At 41.2% G+C, this 16,329-nt stretch overlaps 1 protein-coding gene across 13 annotated transcripts in view; it reads left to right on the top strand.

Annotated features, from left to right (window-relative positions):
- LOC145544390 (uncharacterized) overlaps positions 1–16,329 on the top strand; it is a 475,872-nt gene that overhangs the window by 135,295 nt on the left and 324,248 nt on the right. The window contains exon 3 of one of the 13 annotated variants that reach the window (XR_014081389.1): positions 15,914–16,016. The exons of the other annotated variants lie outside the window; for them this stretch is intronic. The gene's annotated coding sequence lies outside the window, so the exon portion shown is untranslated. The remainder of the gene's footprint in view (positions 1–15,913; positions 16,017–16,329) is intronic. 13 annotated transcript variants of the gene reach the window in all.

Raw genomic sequence — 16,329 nt, 5'->3', positions numbered from 1 at the left:
TTAGATCCACTGACGATAAGCAACAAGAATGTACCTGGATTAATCTGTATCAGACAAGGAAAATGTTTCTTTGATGCTCTTGGAACAGAAGGTATCCTTGATTCATCTTCTACTGATTAAACAATATTAAACAGCAGTAGGAGATGTAAAACTAGCATTTGAGACCCTTAGCAACAGTGGCAGAGTGGGTAGATGGCAGATTCCCACCTGCAGTAAGGAGGGTCTTGCTAGCACAAGGACGATCATCCTGGCACGCTCTGATCTAGTGTCAGCTGACCTCTTCAAGAAATATGGATGGTTTTTGTGCAAATACGTTTACTTATGTAAATGAATTCACATTTAGTTTAAACATCAGTTTACATTAAAACCATTTCAAACCATATATCAACCAGTTATTTTTAAATTCATGTTTTGCGTTATATGTGACCTTCCTCAGATACTGCAGCTCTCTGGGAAGTAACTGTTTATGTGTTTGCCTGTGAGCTTCTGAACGAATGAGATCCTTTTTTTTTCTTTTTTTTTTTTTTATTCAATTTTGTTTTCCTAGTCCATAGCACAGAGCAAGTGCTCATAAATGTTTATTGAATGAATGTTTGAATGAATAAATAAATAGATGAATTAAGATCTCTTAGCTTAGATGACCTTGGCCAAAAGTATTTATCACAGAGCTAGAAAGCATCAAGAATTCAGCCCTCTCCCTCAACGTAGCCTGAAAATTCCAGGTTTTTGTATTGTCCCCCAACCACTGGGGTAGTGGGGTGGTTTTGAGATTCTTGATTCACCCTTAGTCCACTTTCCCTGGGAACTACCTGTGCTCTTAGTCTTTGTTGAAAGGAACCAGGAATTTGGATATTCAGAGCCCAACCTGGTGGGTAGCAGGACAAAACACAGTGGATTCCTGGGGGAGGAGCTGATTCAGGTAAATCTGAAGAGTAAAATGAAGACCCAGGGGTATCTCCTGATAGATCTCAGTAACTACCCTGAGTCTGCAACCACACACTGTGTCCATCCCACTTCTACTCTGTTTCCTGCCCTTGGATTTCAGGAGATCTTTATATTTATAATATTTACCTTTTTGTGCTCTTTCTCCCCATCCCCAGCCCTATACCTTTAATTGAACTGATGTAAATATTTATTGAAATAAAACTTTAATTAGAGTTTTAAATTAAGCATCTGCTCAACCTCAACAATCAGATATGAGAGTCCTTTATTTCTTAGGTTCCCCATAGAGGGGCTGTATTCAGGGGAAAGAAATCCCTGTTCCCTGGAGTTGCTTTCTCTCACATTGCTTGTTATCAAAGGGGAAATGTTTTTTGTGAAGCTACAGCTTAGAAAATAACTTCAGTTTCTATTAGGAAATAAGATCGGAGGGACATATCAGCCAAGAAACTCAAGAAGCATGAAATTTTATATCTGAAAAGCAGCAGAGGCTCACACTTTTTTTAGATTTTTAAAAATGCTTTTCCTGATTCCTGGAATGGTTGCTCTTTACACTCAGTGTTGCTGAATGACTTGGTTCCTCTGGTCCAGAAAACAGTTTTGTCAGTGACCGCGTAGCATGAACGAACATTAAGTCATGTGTGGAAACTGTGAGTATGTGACCATGTCCAAGGGAGAAAATAGCCAGGTAATTAATGCAAAGTCCTGACTTGGGCAGACTCTTTCTTCCATTGATAGCACTCCTTTCACAAACTCGGCCATGAGCATGTTCATTTGCGCTAGTTAATTTTGGTGAGTTTAATGGCCCTCATATCGCTATCTCTCCTGTATGGCTTAGGGTCAGAGTAAGCTGCTGTACTAGAAACTCAAGTATAGAGGATTAACCATGATAGAAATTTATTTCTCTCTAGCACAGAAGTCAGAGATCCAGAACTTGGTAGGGTATCTTTACCATCGTTGATGTGATTTTTGTCTCTGGGTGCAATTCAGAGTGTGGCTCTTCTTGTTGTGAGTAGTGTCTCTAACTTCTTTGTGTATCAGTCAGCCAATCATAGAACTGGGTGAACAACCAATGCTACTATCAGCGTCTCTAAGAACATTCTCTGACCCCACCTCTGCTTGAATCCCTAATCTAAGGGTTCATTCTGTGCTTCCAAGTGTACTGACATACGTTGTGAGGATAATCTTGAAAATGGGTAGAAAAATCATATTTTACTTAATTATCTGCCACTCTCATCGCACTCAGTAAATAAGATGAAAGAAAACAAGAAAGTAAAAAAAAATTAAAGTTTTCTTTATATGTCATAAAATATAGTCATAAAATATAGATTGTTGGTTTACACTTGAAATTATCATGTATAGCATATGTTGAATGTAAAGGATCTGGAAATTTAGGGTGGGACAGTCCTTCCACTTTTGATAAAATTACTTTAGCTTCTTCAGAAAATTGTTTATTTAAAATGTATAATTGTAAAAGGATCTGTTGATTTCTTACAGTATGGTTTCTCACTCCTCAAAATCTCCCTGGTATCCTATCTCCATGGCACACAGTATCTTCTATCTTAATGTCAACAGGTATCCCCTACTTTTTGAAAGTTTGCTTTATGCCACTTCACTTTTACGAAAGATCCACTTTAGTACCTGTTTTTGTTAACTGAAAGAAATCTGAAGAGGAATTTTGCTTTTATGAGAAGAGGCATAAAGGGAGAACAGCATTCAGTATTGGTTTTGCTGGAGCTGTTGTAGAGGCAGCACACCCCAAGCTCCTTCCCCGGGAACCACGCTCAGCATCTCAGCATCCAGCCGTCATGGCTTTGAGCTGTGTCTGTGAGCATCTGCACTTCGTCTCCATTTATTTTGTGCATTCATTAGCAAGATGTGCCCTAAGGTAATTGTTTCTTCTCTTTACACCCTTTCAGCTTACGAAAGGTTTCACAGGAATACTCTACTTTCAAGTAGCAGGGGAAACCTATAGTTTGTCTTTTTAAAAATGTATGTCTTATCTCTTTTATTGACTAAATCTCATTGAGGAGATTATCCATTTATGGTTCTTCTCTGTTTTCCTCAGTGAACACTAACCCTTCAGAACAGCAGGTGCATGATATAAATACTTATTGGATGGATGAACTAAGTAAGCGCTCAAGAGATTTAGGCTCAATTCAAGTCTGTTCAAAAATCACCTCCTCAGAGAGCCTTCCCTGATCACCTTGTCTAGAATAGCAAGTGAATACCCTTGCCCTTGGCTGATTTTCTTTGTAGTACTTACCCCTGCCCAATACCACTTTCATCTGTGAGGTTAACTGTTAATGTCTGTCTTTTGCTCTTGAGACCACGCTCCATGAGGTCAAGGAGTTTGTCTCTTTTGTTCACAACTGAGTTCTCAGCCTTTAGAACAGTGGCTGGGGGACTTCCCTTGTGGTCCAGTGGTTAAGACTGCCTTCCAATGCAGGAGGAGGTACAGGTTCAATCTCTGATTAGGGAACTAAGATCCCACCTGCCATGGGGTGTGACCAAAATAAATAAATAATGCTTCTCAAAACAACAACAACAACAACAACAGTAACTGGTTCAGTAAATACATGTTGAAAAAAATTAATGAGTGATTATAATGATGTAAGGACAATTTCAGTCACCAGAATTACTTTGGATGTTTTTATACACATATTTTTTTAAAAAAGACTTTGATTAACCACATGGAGTGGGGACTTGAGACACCAAAGAATCTTCTCATATCGTTGAACTGCCTTCTGAAGGGTGGTTCTGTTGTTCAAGGCTCAGTATTTGCTGAAAACCGAATGAGTTGATAAGTTCAGAGGTATTAACTGGGGTGTAGTTGAATTTTTCTGCTTAGTAAGGAGCCTGGAGCTCTTGAAAGGAATCTGGAAGGAGAACAGATTAACTGGGGAGGCTGGCCACTGGGTCACCAAAGAGGGGAAAGAGAGAAGCCCTGTTATGACTGAGGAGGAATTTGGGGAAATTGAAACATTTAGAATTCTGTGTGAAACCTTATTTAGCATTCCTATGAAGTCTTCCTGATCTTCAGAACAAAACAAAAAAACCCAAACTACAAATATCCCTAATGCTGGGAATTACTTTATTTTTATTGGAGACTAGAAAGTGGGCTGAGTCTAACTTCTGAACATGTATGAATTTGAGGACGTTAGTACCCCTGGCTAAGGGAATGGGGAGATGTCTGACAGTTGTCTCGGTTATATGGAACATAACCTAAGGGGAGACAGTCCATCATGTGAGTGTCCTTCTTCCTCCATTATACTGTGAGTTCAGAACCTCTATCTCCAGCTTTCTTTGAAGGTTGCACCAGGGAGTAAGTATAGTGGTCTATGAATAATGATCACCTAGCGATGCCACCTGTATTAGCATAACAACCAACCACCCAATTTCAGTAGCTTTCGCAGTAAGCATTGACCTCTCACATAGCTGCAGATTGACTTGAGAGGCCCTGATCTAGGCTGAGCCTGAATGGGTAACTGCTTCCACTTTAGATCCAGTTGCACTTGGCTCCACACTGTGGCATGGCCTCTGGTCTGTTTATGTAGACTTATTTTGGGGTTCAGGCTAAGGAGATAGGATCTACCTGAAGAGAAGCTCTTTTTATTGTGATGGCAGAGTCACAAGAAAACAGACAGGACATAGGATGCCTGTTAATGACTGAACAAATCCAATTTTGTTCATATTCCATGGGCTAAAATCTCACAAGCTGAGCCCCAGGTTGAGGAGTGGCCTCTGCTTTGTGGAGGATGAACATCAAAGATTGTGGATGCAGCGGGGAGGAAGAGTCAGGATCACCAACTCAGTTTACCATGTTTATTGACTGACTGACCAGTCCTCAGCCAGTGATGCTGAGTGGCTGAGTGGCTGAGCCAGACAGTGAATCCCTTCCAAGCAGGCTAGTGTGATTGTGATTTGAGGGCCTTTGAGGGAGTTCTTTTATTTTTCCTCTTTGCAAAAGCAGCTATTAAAGTTAAAAACCTCATTTTTGTAATAGAATGCACACAACAGTACACATATTGACTTATGTTTTCAGTCAATATCAAGATTTATTGTCCCCAGAGTTAAATAAATCGTGGTATTGACCCCATCATAAGCCAATATATAATGCATTTTTTTAAAGTATTTTGTATTCATTATATTAATAGGACACAAGCAATCACTCACAGTGGTACTTTGTTTTCCCTTTCTTACTCTTTCTCCTTTTGTTATTTTTCCATTTGTCCATCCTGATGATTAGCTTAGAGTTGAGATGAGAGTTACTGAAATGGTGCATGCTATGTAGGAAAGATGGCCAGCAGTGAACACTGCCCCACTGTAGAAAGAGGGGGTTTGTTTCCATAGAGAACTGTGCCTTCTCTGATTCCGGATGGTAGACATGAGTTCTGTTTTCTTTAGCAGTTGTTTTCCCTGGGCTCCTCTCCTCTGTGATATTCTGATATACAATGCCTTTGGATCAGTGGGGGAGACGGGGGTGAGAGGATGAGGCAGAAGAGGACAATAAGTCAAGAGTTCTTCAATTGTCCTTGAATTGGTTTTTCTGGTTTTCTTTCTTTGCTGCTTTATTCTTGATTTCTTTGTCTTTTTCTTTCTTATTTTGTAGCTGGCATTTACATTTTCTGGAAGAGTGGAAAAAATATATTTCTTTAATACTGAATTCCATTTATCTTCATAAATTGGTTAGGGTATATGATCTAAAGGACTCAGCTGTTTTTAAAGTAGGTTTATTCCTTTCCTTGAAGATTATTTCCACACAGTATAGACGAGTTAGGAGGGAGACTCATTTTGTAGACCTCAGTGAGAGCTCCACATTTGCAGGGCATCATTTCAGATGTGGAGTTTGAACAAAGAAATTAAATTTATATGTATCACCTAAATTATTTTGAATTCATGGTTCAGCCAAGAGTTCAGATTGTAATCAGATATGTAGTTTGCATGGGAGCTGCCACCCTTCTCAATAATAACACGGCAGTTCTGTTTACAGTGTTGACTAGATGGAGGATGGGGGAAGCGACTGCTACTGTGGGAGTTTACTCTGGCTGTTTGCAGCTGGGGCCGTATTAAATGTAAAAATTTTCCAGAGAGGTCATTGAGAGAAGAGCTTTTTCAACAGAGTTGTCCCTTACAGACAACAGAAGGAACCCCCCCTGCCCAACACACATACACCCTACAAAGACTCTTTATAAGAAATTGAATTCTGCAGTCCCTCTTTTGTCTTTCCATCCATCAGGCCATCCATGCGTGCCTGCATCCATCCATATACTGCCTTTGTACGAGGTCCCGTGGCACCTCCCTCCTCCACGCACCTTTCCCAGCTCTGCATGCTCTGTTTCTCCCTCCTCGTTCTGACTCCTACAAAGCGTATGTCCTGTGTCACCTAGTCAGTGCTGTTTTGGATGTCCACTTTATCCCCACCAGAGACTGTGTACTAGGGAGACCAAAGACAGAAGTTTTCATTTCTTGACAAAAGGAAGCTAGAACAAGGATGATGATAATTGCTCACCATGTACTAGTGACTTTGCTAAGTCCTTTAAGTAGATTGACTCAGTTGGTCCTTACAACAACCCTAGCAGCTAAATGCAGTTATCGTCCTGATCTTACATAGGAAATTAGGCAATGAGAAGTTAAGCAATTCTCTAAGGTGAGGGGTGGGCCAGGGTTCAAAACCAGGTTATCAAACTCTGAAGTTCACGCTTTTAATGGCAGTGTCTTTGATGATCATTAGACAGGGCCATGGGTTTCTTGCTTGAAAACAGAGGAGACTGAAATGGAGTGTGTACTTCTTGTCCGTTTGAGGGATGGCATGGGATACAGGATAAAAGATGGGCTGGCAGAAAAGAGCAAGACCCAAGGGTCTTTTCTAAGATTTCATTTAGTGTAATCCTTACCTGAGTTACTCCTCTTCTCTCAGAGCCAATGGTTTAGGAATTACAGAAGCTATAAACCAGGGGAGATAGGACCAGGCTTTTGCCCCAGAGCTGCTACAAATGAACCCCTCTGCAGGAATGCTGCATTCTGATTCCTGCTATAGCACTTCTAGCTCACAGGACAGAATCCTTTGCCAAAGAGGACATAGTCTTTCCCAGCCTGGTCACTGCCCATGTGGCATCAGCTCTGTATCTGGATTGGTGGAGGATAGATCCTAATCTTTCTTATCTTGAATCCTGTTGGGCTGGGAGTGGCCTCTCTCCTTATAGAAGAGTGGGTGCTCTGGGTACCACTTAGTGCACACAAGACAACTTTCAACCTGTATTGCATTTCCACATTAGATTTATGTCACAACTGCGTCATGATTTTTTCCTCTCACAAAATTAAGAAAAAATCTTTTGGTCATGCATATTGTTTTCATTAGGGCTGAACACATCTCTTATTTGTTATTCCAGTAGCTAAAAACCTACAAGATATCAGTGTCATTGGTTAACACATAAGAATAAGGGGTGGGATGGGGCAAGAAAGAAAAGAGATAGAAGCGTATGTGGGCCACAGTGAGCCCTTTCATGAACTTTCCTGGCTTCATGTTCTAAAAAGTGCTCCCCTAACCAGCCCCCTCCTCCCTTCTCCTCCCTGCTCCAGTTGTCCTGTACACCAGGTGGACAGAAGTTGGGTGTCTCATGTCTGTAGATCAATCAGCTGGTTCATGTTCAGAGCTGACAGGCTCTGTCTGTTTGCTCTGTAACCAGTAGGCTAGAGAGATTGGCTTGGAATGTGCTCAGCATCCCCCACCTCGAATGGCAAATTATTCCTAGTTCAAAACACACCAGATCTGGACAGTCATCTTCATCTTCTGTTATTCTGGGCTGTAAAATATTCAAGTGGATGGTGGGAGATGTGGGAATGTGCTCTGTTGTTCAGCTGTTGCTCTTTGGTTTCAATTTAACTTCTGGTGAAATTGGAACCTCTTGATTCTGGCCTATTTTTTTGTTTGTTTGTTTCATTTTGTTTCTTTGTTGGGTGAGAAGGGGCTGGGCAAAGACATTGCCTCAGGCAGTGTTTTAAAACGGAACAACTTCATACTTGGTGTCTAAATGGCTTCAACTGCTTTTCTATTCACATTTAGTTAAATTTCTAGGGTTTTGGTTGGGGTTTCTGAGTATCCTTGCACCACTGCCCGTCAGCTGCATCAGGAATGCAATCTCTTTCTGGTCACTCATTTCTTGTGGTCTCATTTCACCTCCTAAAGAATGATAAATGTTATTAATTGAAATATATGTTGAGTCTAGAATTTAATTTTTAAGATTAACCCCAGCACTGGATTCAGTCCTCCTGAGCTCTCCTCTGAAGCTTTTTAACCATCCAATGGCTTTGACATTGATTTTCAAGATAGGAAAAGTAGGTTGCCTGGGAGTAGGAGGGAAGAGCTATAACTGAGTACCTTCCAGAAGTGTCCCAAAGCTCCCTGCAATTACCTGGGCAGGGCACACAGGGAAGGTTCACTATTTTGCTAAGTGAGCCTTGGGGATGAAGGCAAATCAGTAGCCTGAGACACTTCAGATGAAACTTGTGTGGCTGAGAACAACACAGCAGAGATGGCTGGGTTGACTCTTGCTTGAAATACTGCTATTTGTCCCTCCTTTCAGAGGTTGTTTCTGTGTACAACTAAGAATAAATGAAATGTGAGCTTACTGTGCTCTGCTGCATGCGATAAGCATTGTGCTGGGTCAGCCAGGAGGCACAGAACAGTACTAGAATGAACTTCTTGAAATTGCGACTGTTGGACTGCTTTCACCTACAAAAATGTCAGTCTCAGACCTGATGCAGCCAAATAAAGATAAATAGATAAATATTAAAAGAACCTCTACTTATGCCACAAAAGTGTATTCAGTAAAATAAGGCATGGCAATTCCCCAACACACTGCCTGCTATATAGTAATTACTCAATATGTTGCTGCCATGAGGAGCATAAATGTGACATTTTGATACTTCTTCTCTTTGGACTGACAGATCCAGTGGTCTAAGAACTCGTTTTTATCCACCATCCTGCTCCAGATCATTCAGTTACTTGTAGGAGGGAACTGAATTCCCAGACTGGCTTGGCAGTGTGAATCTGCTTTACCACATTTCAGTAGAACAGGCAGTAATGTGTCTGTTATCTGGGATAAACGTCAGTGTTTTTCAGGTCTGCTTGAAATCCAACCTTTTGAAGACTATTAACTTTGTCCCTAATTTGTGAAATCTTCACTTTACTCTTGAATTTTAATCCATAAATGTTTTCGTATAAAGTTCAACACAGAATTATAAACCAAATTTGATGGAGATGACAAATTGAAGTTTTGGATGATTATATCTGATATAACAGCTGGAAAAAGAAATCCAGAAACACGGGAGAGGCCAATGCAAAGCTTTCTTTGGCATGAAGAAGCATATTGTCGTAATGTTTTCCCCCAAATTGAGTTGCTTTTTTTTAAAAAAGAACCATAGACATATTTGAAGAAACATAAATATTTTTTAAAAAGTTAAAATAAGCCCTTTTGGGTGAGGGAATGTTTTCAGTGCTGTCAGTTTCCAGCCTTCAGAGTTTCTCAGACAGTAAAGTTCACTCACTGAGGGGGCAAATAATTTTTCAGAGTTCTAAGAAGCAGCTTCCGAAACTACTCTGTAGACTTTTCACTCTCTCCATAGGCATTTTTATTGTTCAGAATCAAACTTAAAATCAGGGGGATTTATGAACTACCTGATAGAAGTGATACATCATAGCACTCAAACTCATTCTCCTCTTCCCCATGTTTTTAAACCCCCAGCAAAAACAATAAGAGGTCCTCAGGGAGCACCCTTCTGAACTCATGCAAGTGATTATAATGGTGGTGATAAAACCAGTATTCTTACATGCTTCACCCATCAGTGTGGTCATGATGGTGACCTTTGAGCAGAGCCTGGATGAAGAGTCTCTGAACCTGAGAAAGAAATGAGCTGTGTTATGTTTGGGGGACAGATAAGGCCACAGGGCTGGAGCTTAGGGAGTAAATAGGGAGGGTGGGTGTTAGGAGGTGAAGTGGTGAAGTGGATGGCACCAGTTCAGTTCAGTTCAGTCTCTCAGTTGTGTCTGACTCTTTGTGACCCCATGGACTGCAGCATGCCAGGCCTCCCTGTCCATCACCAACTCCCGGAGCTTGCTCAAACTCATGTCCATCAAGTTGATGATCCCATCCAACCATCTCATTCTCTGTCGTCCCCTTCTCCTCCTGCCTTCGATCTTTCCCAGTATCAGGGTCTTTTCAAATGAGTCAGTTCTTCGCATCAGGTGGCCAAAGGATTGGAGTTTCAGCTTCAGTATCAATCCTTTCAATGAATATTCAGAACTGATTTCCTTTAGGATTGACTGGTTGGATCTCCTTGCAGTCCAAGGGACTCTCAATAGTCTTCTCCAACACCACAGTTCAAAAGCATCAATTCTTCGGTGCTCAGCTTTCTTTATAGTTCAACTCTCATGCCCATACATGACTACTGGAAAAACCATAGCTTTGACTCGATGGACCTTTGTTGGCACCAGGATCATCCTTATAGAGCCTCTCAGGGAGGGAAAGGATTTGTGGCTTCTCCTGGCTCCTGCACCACTAACTGTATGACCTTTATGCCTAAGAAAGGGGAAATAGAATGCTATCAATCTTGCATAGCTGTATTTTATTTTTTTCCAGCTTTATTGAGATATGATTGACAAATAAAAATTGTATATATTTAGATTATACAACATGATGTGTTTTTCAAGGTATACAACATGATGATTTAATATACATACACATTGTGAAATGATTACCACAGTCAAGCTAATTAACACATCCATCACCTCACCTAGTTACCATTTTGTGTATGTGTGTGGAGAACACTGAAGATCTACTTTTATAGCTGATTTTAGGCACACAATACAATGATATTAACTATAATAACCATGATCTACATCAAGTCCCCAGAACTTACCCATCTTCTTACTGGAAGTTTGTATGCTTTGACCAGCCTCTTCCCATTTCCCCCACCCCTACCCTTGGCAACTACCAGTCTACATTCTGGTTCTATGAGTTCAACTTTTTTGTATTCCACATGTAAATGTGATAATACAGTATTTGTCTTTCTGGGTCTGACTTATTTCATATAGCATAATGCCCTCCAGCTTCATCCATGTTGTGGCAAATGACAGGATTTCCTTCTTTCTCATGGCTGAATACTGTTCTGTTATATAGACATACCGGAGAAGGCAGTGGCACTCTACTCCAGTACTCTTGCCTGGAAAATCCCATGGATGGAGGAGCCTGGTAGGCTGCAGTCCATGGGGTCACGAAGAGTTGAACACGACTGATGCGACTTAGCAGCAGCAGCAGCAGCAGCAGCAGCAGCATACAGACACACACACACACACACACACACACACGGACTTCTCTGATGGCTCAGTGGTAAGGAGCTAGAGATGCAAGAGATGTGGGTTCAATCCCTGGGTTGGGAAGATCCCCTGGAGAAGGAATTGGCAACCCACTCCAGTATTCCTGCCTGGGAAATCCCATGGACAGAGGAGCTTGGTGGGCTACATTCCACAGGGACACAAGAGTCGAACATAACCTAGTGACTAAACCACATACCACATTTTCTTTATCTCTTCATCTATCAACAGACACTGAAAAGTTATTGTAGGTTAAATAATGTAATATGCCCCAAAGTACTTAGACCTGTGTCCTTTTTATATAGTAAATGCTCAGTAAATTAATGATATTATTATTGCTATTATAAATATTATTGCAAAGTAGGAGAGGATTTCAACAGGAGAGTGACATGATCTGATCTGCACTTCAGAAAATGTCACCCGATTGCCATGTGGAGGCTGGAGAGAGATGAGTGGGGAGGCAGGAGACAGGAGGCTGCTGTAATATCCAGCAGAGAGGTGGTAATGACGTGGACAGGAAAGTGGGAGCAAGAGAGAGATCGTCAGATTTGAGGTATATATGGGATATAACCAACTGATCTTGCTGGTGGATAGGATGTAGAGTGTGAGGGAAACAAGATCAATATAGTACTTTGCTTTTGGTCTGAGCATGTGGGTCATTATTGGTTGGATTGAATAGCCAGGGAATGCTTTGAGCAAGAAATTACCTTGTTTAATACCAAAATAACTGCCTGGTTTTGCTTAAGACAGTCAGTTCAGTAAAAAATGAGCAAATGTGTCTGGTGCCTCTGCTGTGATTGTGATGTTTTGGAGGTGCTCTGAACTGGGAATCTCATTCACTTCTTGAAGGAGTCACCATGTTGTTACTGTCCCCATTTGTTCCCAAGAGGAAATTGAGTCCAAGAGAAAGTAATTGACTGGCCTAGGCCACCTAGAAAATAAGTGTCAGAACCAAAAGAACCCACAATCCATCTACCATATCACAAACTTTTCAAATCAAATTATCCAGCATTGTATGAGATGTGGTGGGTAAGGCAGAAGTGGGCAGGGGATGTGCCTATAGCAGCAAATAAATAAACCATTGTATAATTTCTCACTATCTTAGCCACAGTTATAACCTTAGTTACATGCTTATTTAATGATTTTGGGTGCTTTTTGACTTTCTCTCAAGGCTTTCTGTTTAGTATTTCATAGGATTGCATTGGTATCTTTGAGCATTGTTTTTAAATGATATGAAATGATCTGAACACTCACTCTTTCAGAGAGTTTGGCAGTTTCCTTTTTGAAGAAAGTGTTAGGGAGCTCTGTTTTGGGGGTGATCTAAGGGCAGAAAGATTTAAGGGTGATGTGGAGGTAGAGAGATACTGATGATGGCCTCTCATGAGCGTTTCCTCTTAGTTCTGATGGATATGACAAAAGCATTCTGAACGTAAAAGGTGAATTTTGTGTACTCCAGTTTGGGGCTCACTCATATTGAACTCAAAGCACAGAGTTACAGCAGAGAGTCCTCATTCAAGCTAATTCTGCCAATGGGTTTAAATTAGAGATCATGAAGAGTCTAGATCTATCCTGGTATCAATAAATCTGGTCTCTAGTCTTGCAGAGACACTCCGCCTGAGTCACATTGTAATGTTATACTCTTAGCATGTAGCAATGGTATATACTCTGAACTGCTTACGTGGTAAATGTGTAGAGTTAGTTAGTTACTTCAGTCGCTCAGTTGTGTCCGACTCTTTGTGACCCCATGAACCGCAGCATGCCAGGCCTCCCTGTCCATCACCAATTCCCTGAGCCCACCCAAACCCATGTCCATTGAGACGGTGATGCCATCCAGCCATCTCATCCTCTGTTGTCCCCTTCTCCTCCTACCCTCAATCTTTCCCAACACCAGGGTCTTTTCCAGTGAGTCAGCTCTTCGCATCAGGTGGCTTAAGTATTGGAGTTTCAGCTTCAACATCAGTCCTTCCAATGAACACCCAGGACTGATCTCCTTTAGGATGGACTGGTTGGATCTCCTTGCAGTCCAAGGGACTCTCAAGAGTCTTCTCCAACACCACAGTTCAAAAGCATCAATTCTTCGGCGCTCAGCTTTCTTTATAGTCCAACTCTCACATCCATACATGACCACTGGAAAAACCATAGCCTTGACTAGACGGACCTTTGTTGGCAAAGTAATGTCTCTGCTTTTTAATATGCTATCTAGGTTGGTCATAACTTTCCTTCCAAGAAGTGTCTTTTAATTTCATGGCTGCAGTCACCATCTGCAGTGATTTTGGAGCCCATAAAAATAAAGTCAGCCACTGTTTCCACTGTTTCCCCATCTATGTGCCATGAAGTGGTGGGACCAGATGCCATGATCTTAGTTTTCTGAATGTTGAGCTTTAAGCCAACTTTTTCACTCTCCTCTTTCACTTTCATCAAGAGGCTCTTTATTTCTTCTTCACTTTCTGCCATAAGGGTGGTGTCATCTGCATATCTGAGGTTATTGATATTTCTCCCGGCAATCTTGATTCAAGCTTGTGCTTCCTCCAGCCCAGCATTTCTCATGATGTACTATGCATGTAAGTTAAATAAGCAGGGTGACAATATACAGCCTTGACGTACTCCTTTTCCTATTTGGAACCAGTCTGTTGTTCCATGTCCAGTTCTAACTGTTGCTTCCCGACCTGCATACAGGTTTCTGAAGAGGCAGGTCAGGTGGTCTGGTATTCCCATCTCTTTCAGAATTTTCCACAGTTTATTGTGATCCATACAGTCAAAGGCTTTGGTATAGTCAATAAAGCAGTAATAGATGTTTTTCTGGAACTCTCTTGCTTTTTCGATGATCCATCAGATGTTGGCAATTTGATCTCTGGTTCCTCTGCCTTTTCTAAAACCAGCTTGAACATCTGGAAGTTCATGGTTCACGTATTGCTGAAGCCTGGCTTGGAAAATTTTAAGCATTACTTTACTAGAGTTTGAGATGAGTGCAGTTGTGCGGTAGTTTGAGCATTCTTTGGCGTTGCCTTTCTTTAGGATTGGAATGAAAACTGACCTTTTCCAGTCCTGTGGCCACTGCTGAGTTTTCCAAATTTGCTGGCATATTGAGTGCAGCACTTTCACAGCATCATCGTTGAGGATTTGAAAAGCTCAACTGGAATTCCATCACCTCCACTAGCTTTGTTCGTAGTGATGCTTCCTAAGGCCCACTTGACTTCACATTCCAGGATGTCTGGCTCTAGGTGAGTGATCACACCACTGTGATTGTATGGGTCATGAAGATCTTTTTTGTACAATTCCTCTGTGTATTCTTGCCACCTCTTCTTAATATCTTCTGCTTCTGTTAGGTCCATACCATTTCTGTCCTTTATCGAGCCCATCTTTGCATGAAATGTTCCCTTGGTATCTCTAATTTTTTTGAAGAGATCTCTAGTCCTTCCCATTCTGTTGTTTTCCTCTATTTCTTTGCATTGATCAGGGAGGAAAGCTTTCTTATCTCTCCTTGCTATTCTTTGGAACTCTGCATTCGAATGGGAATATCTTTCCTTTTCTCCTTTGCTTTTCACTTCTCTTCTTTTCACAGCTATTTGTAAGGCCTCCTCAGACAGCCATTTTGCTTTTTTGCATTTCTTTTCCATGGGGATGGTCTTGATCCCTGTCTCCTGTACAATGTCACGAACCTCCATCCATAGTTCATCAGGCACTCTGTCTATCAGATCTAGTCCCTTAAATCTATTTCTCACTTCCACTGTATAATCATAAGGAATTTGATTTAGGTCATACCTGAATGGTCTAGTGGTTTTCCCTACTTTCTTCAATTTAAGTCTGAATTTGGCAATAAGGAGTTCACGATCTGAGCCATAGTCAGCTCCCGGTCTTGTTTTTGCTGACTGTATAGAGCTTCTCCATCTTTGGCTGCAAAGAATATAATCAATCTGATTTTGGTGTTGCCCATCTGGTGATGTGCATGTGTAGAGTGTTCTCTTGTGTTGTTGGAAGAGTGTTCTCTTGTGTTGCTGTGACCAGTGCGTTGTCTTGGCAGAACTCTATTAGCCTTTGCCCTGCTTCATTTTGTACTCCAAGGCAAAATTTGCCTGTTATTCCAGGTTTTTCTTAACTTCCTACTTTTGCATTCCAGTCCTCGATAATGAAAAAGACATCTTTTTTGGGTGTTAGTTCTAGAAGGTCTTGTATGTAGGTCTTCATAGAACTGTTCAACTTCAGCTTCTTCGGTGTTACTGGTTGGGGCATAGACTTGAATTACTGTGATATTGAATGGTTTACCTTGCAAATTAACAGAGATCATTCTGTCGTTTTTGAGACTGCTTCCAAGTACTGCATTTTGGACTCTTTTGTTGACTATGATGGCTACTCCATTTCTTCTAAGTGATTCCTGCCCACAATAGTAGATATAATGGTCATCTGAGTTAAATTCACCCATTCCAGTCCATTTTAGTTCACTGGTTCCTATAGTACAACTCAAACTAGTTTGAGGACAAAGGTAACTTAACTGACTCAGGTGACTAAAAAGTCCAAAGACATCTCTTTCAGGTGTGGCTGAACCCAGGTGCTCAACAACATAATCAGGAATTTGTCCTTTTCCATCTTTCTTCCTTTTAGTGGACTTCATTCTCAAGAATGCATCCCTCAGTGCAGTGGCAAAGACCACCAGCAGGCTTTCATTCCTAGAGTTGCTAGTTTCATTTTCATTCCTGTCAATTTGGTAAGTTTGTTGAAAGGAGAAAGCCTCTTTCTTCAGATTTCCCAGTATCAGCCTAGAAGGGGCACTTTTTTCTAACTTAACCACTGGACGCGTTGGGGGCGGGGGTGGAGGGGGCTTTTTCTAACTCTTGTGAAGGTGTATCTGCCCTGAAAAGATTGAAAAGAGTAAGAATGAAAGTGGTCAGATCATTTAAGAGGCTCTTGCTGTCACTCAGCTAAGACAGAATTAGACAGAGATGGAGAGAAATAGATTTAGGACATGTCAGATGAATTAAGAATGTCTTAATTCAGCAAAAACAATGACAGCACACACT

The sequence above is a fragment of the Giraffa tippelskirchi genome, chromosome 4 (assembly GCF_054371585.1).
Source record: "Giraffa tippelskirchi isolate mGirTip1 chromosome 4, T2T-mGirTip1v1.2.pri, whole genome shotgun sequence".
In the NCBI taxonomy this organism is placed as follows: Eukaryota; Metazoa; Chordata; class Mammalia; order Artiodactyla; family Giraffidae; genus Giraffa; species Giraffa tippelskirchi.
The sequence above is the reverse complement of the archived record's forward strand: the minus strand, read 5'-3'. Positions and strand labels throughout refer to the sequence as shown.